This window comes from Lactuca virosa, chromosome 3, assembly GCF_052849685.1.
Source record: "Lactuca virosa cultivar CGN04683 chromosome 3, Lactuca_virosa_CGN04683_v6, whole genome shotgun sequence".
Lineage (NCBI taxonomy): Eukaryota > Viridiplantae > Streptophyta > Magnoliopsida > Asterales > Asteraceae > Lactuca > Lactuca virosa.
Genome location: NC_136428.1, coordinates 251,028,214 through 251,031,776, shown reverse-complemented (window position 1 = coordinate 251,031,776; position 3,563 = coordinate 251,028,214). Strand labels below are relative to the sequence as shown.

The 3,563-nt window shown below is 37.6% G+C and overlaps 1 long non-coding RNA gene across 1 annotated transcript; it reads left to right on the top strand.

Annotated features, from left to right (window-relative positions):
- The first annotated feature begins 1,457 nt into the window (after nt 1-1,457).
- Nucleotides 1,458-3,162, top strand: LOC145162905 (uncharacterized). Its single transcript, XR_013739422.1, has 2 exons — nt 1,458-2,288; nt 2,696-3,162. It is a non-coding gene; the product is annotated as an uncharacterized LOC145162905 (long non-coding RNA).
- Nucleotides 3,163-3,563: the final 401 nt, after the last annotated feature.

Below are 3,563 nucleotides of genomic sequence, written 5' to 3'. Positions count from 1 at the left end.
ACAAATGTCGTTCTCCACTATGCTGGGAAAACGTTTGAGATATCCAACTGGCTAGAAAGCATGTTGGAGATACTTTACACATTGGCCTCGAGATCATTCCAGAAACCACAGATAAGATTGTTCAGGTCAAGGAAAGGTTAAAGGCCATACGTATTCATTAGCAAAGCTATGTTGACGTGAGATATAAACCCACCGACTTCGAAGTAGGAGACCGTATTCCACTGAAAGTTGCATCACGGAAAGGTATCATTAGTTTTGGAAAAGAAAAAAAAGATGTAACATGAACCCCTGATACATTGGACCTTTTGAAATCCTGGAAAGGTTTGGCCTCGTGGGTTACACACACAAGTTACCTCAAGAACTCAGCAAAGTTCATAATACCGTTCGCGTGTGCAACCTCGAGAACTGTATCTCTTATGAGAATCTCGTCATACCTTTCGATGGAATCCAGGTCAACACTAAACTTCACTTAGTGGAAGAGTCAGCGGAGATCATGGATCGAGAAATAACACACCCTAAGCAAAATCATATACCAATAGTAACAGTTTTATGAAATTTTAGCAAAATGTATCTGCAACTGTTCATCGGTGATCCCTCCACTAGTGCAACGAAATAATAGTATGAACGAGATACTTTCGGGATGAAATTCCTTTAACGGGCAGGTAATGTGACATCCCGGAATTTAGGGCTGGATCTGTAAACGGACAGATCACCGCGAACCTTTTCGTATCTCGACGGATCGAATTTTAATTCATATTATGGTAAGAATGTAATGTCATTTCACATACAATAAGATAGGAAATGGTATCTTATCTCAGATTATGGAGAATGTCGAACGAAACATAAAGCACAAACCGTAACTCTAGTTAACGACTGGAAAACCGAAATCTTGTATTAAGCATCTGTGAACAAAGAAAATATTCTAGACTCATAGTAAATGTTTCCCTGATCGCAGATATATAAAGAACGTCCAAAACGGAGTTCGTATGCAACAGATATGGCCGTTTTAAAGTAAAATTAAAAAAAAACCAAACCAGTATAACACTGACTTTATCTGATTTCATAAACCTTATCGATCCATTGAAGCAATTTCAAACCTCAGATAGGAATTCTGAAAGCGTTGAGGCACTAACACTGACATCGAGAATTTGACACGTGAAACGATATCCATTTTAAGACTTAATGGGATTTTATACTCTGATAAGTAATAATAATAATAACAACAATAATGAAAATAAAATAAAAGTAATGTCGGAGACTTTATCATATCAATCGATTTATCTTGAATAAATATATGTCTAGGGGGAGACTTGCAAGTTTCTGAATCCTTGTTAGTAAAGATATATGAGATTAGGGTAAATGGCGTTAGAATGCCGAACATGAGGGACCATTGGTGCCAAACCCGAAAATTTATATCCTCTTCCTCCTCTATCAGACGCAGATGCAGATGGCGCTGAACTCTTTCTCTCTTTGGCAATTGAAAGCTCAGCGAATATTAGAAAGTTGATGGTCATAATCCATCAAATGTTACCCTTTTATTAATTGATCGGTCGCTTTCCATTCGTTATCTGATATCTCGAATCCTTGGTTATGAATAGAGAATCCCAATTTGAACATCCTCCATAAAACCACCACAACTCCATCAATTTAGCCATTGTTTTGGTCAAGAAAAATCCACCCAAACACCTCCTCTGAAATTTTTGTGTTGATCTGCTCTTCCCTTCTCTCTTTTCTCCTTCGTCAGAGCCAAAAACACCACCGGAGGTGGTGTTCCTCCGATGTAAACACAAGAGGCAGCAGTTTCTTTTTTTCTGTCAATCGGAACAACCAAACATTGCTACTGTCGATTGAAGTGGCTGCTGACAACGGGGAATGGACCCACAAGATGACTCGCCGGAGGGATGCTGTCCCTCTTAATCTTGTTCGTCGACCACCACAGTCGAGCCCACTTTATATCCTTTTCACCGAACCAGTCGCTCCCTCCTCCTCTCTTCAAATTGACGCTACATGCGACGATAAAACGACCCCAAGGGTCACCGGAGACCAATACCCTCCCCTCCTCATGATCTCCGGCCAAAGCCGGACCCTCCCACCACCACTGCTGCCATCATGATTCTTGCCGCTCCATTTGCTGTTGCTATGATGGAAGTCCGACCGGCCACCACTATTATCTTGTCACTGCGGAAGGTAAAATTAAATAGAACCGGTGGTTCGTTTTAAGAGCACGGAACGCCTCAAAACGACTTTCGCAACAAATTTCACCTTCGAGACTCATTCACGCTTCAAGGGTGATTGTTACGGCCCCTTTTTATGTTTTATTATTTTGGGGGATACATGTGAAATATATATATATATATATATATATATATATATATATATATATTTTCCGGTTATGAAATGTGTTTATAAACATGCTAAATCTATATATCGGCTATTGAATATGCATATAAAACATATATCTAGTTTTAATACTTATTATTGTCAAAATAATGTATTATAAACCGATTTCTTTACGATATACATGCGTTTAAAAATATTATTAGTCTTGTGCATAATTTATTTCACTTACATCAAGCATGTATAAACATATTTATTAATTATATATGTACAAATTATAACAATTATATCTTGGAAATCTTTCATGCATGTGAAGAAACATTTTATCTATTTAAGCGGGTGACATATATTTTTACAGATTTATCGAAGTTACTTGGTTTTTATAGTGGAGCTTTAACGTATAACATGGTTAATGACCTCTATCGTGAGACAGTATTCATTACCTAAGTTTAACCACTTAGTATTCCGATTTAACCATAACCGTTAATCCTCGGAGCGAGATACGTTTGTATAGATCTATACGGGTTGACACCCCCACCTGCGGTTGCTAGCTACAACCTCGACTGATCAATCGAAGTGTTGGAGCATGGAAATGCTCTACAAATAATGAGTGTTTATTAGGTTGTATTTTCCCTTATTGTATTTTAAGTGTATTTACTCTCCCTCATATATAAAGGGAGAGGTGGTCACTTTTTATTAGAAAAATGCACTTCTCAGTATGTAATCTCTAGAGAGAGAAAAAGTTGGTGGGTTCTCCCACCCAAGGAGAGTTTCTCTCCCACCATGTTCTTCATGAATATCAATATTATTCTCTCTTTTTTCTTAGTCTTTTTCCATGAACTCATAATATGTTCTTCGTGTTCATACTTACAAAAACACCATTAATCTCGAGATATCTTACTTCCGCATTCACCGTTCGTTATAAAAATGGGTCTCTACAGTTGGTATCAGAGCCGTACCTTGAAGATCTCACGATTAGTTCAAGGGAACGACTCCCGTTCGGTGATTATCTTGTGATTTTTCTGTGTTTCTGCAAGAAAAATTTACGGGTTTGAAACCGGATTTTTTTTATGAAGTTCGTTCTTAGTTCTATTTTCTGGGTGATTCTTACTTAATAAAATAAATTGTTGCTGCTGCTGCTCGTTCTATTTGTTGCTGGAAAAAGATGTTCTTAAAAGATTATTATTGTTGATGTTGAAGAAATGAAGAAAAATGGGAGAAGAGAA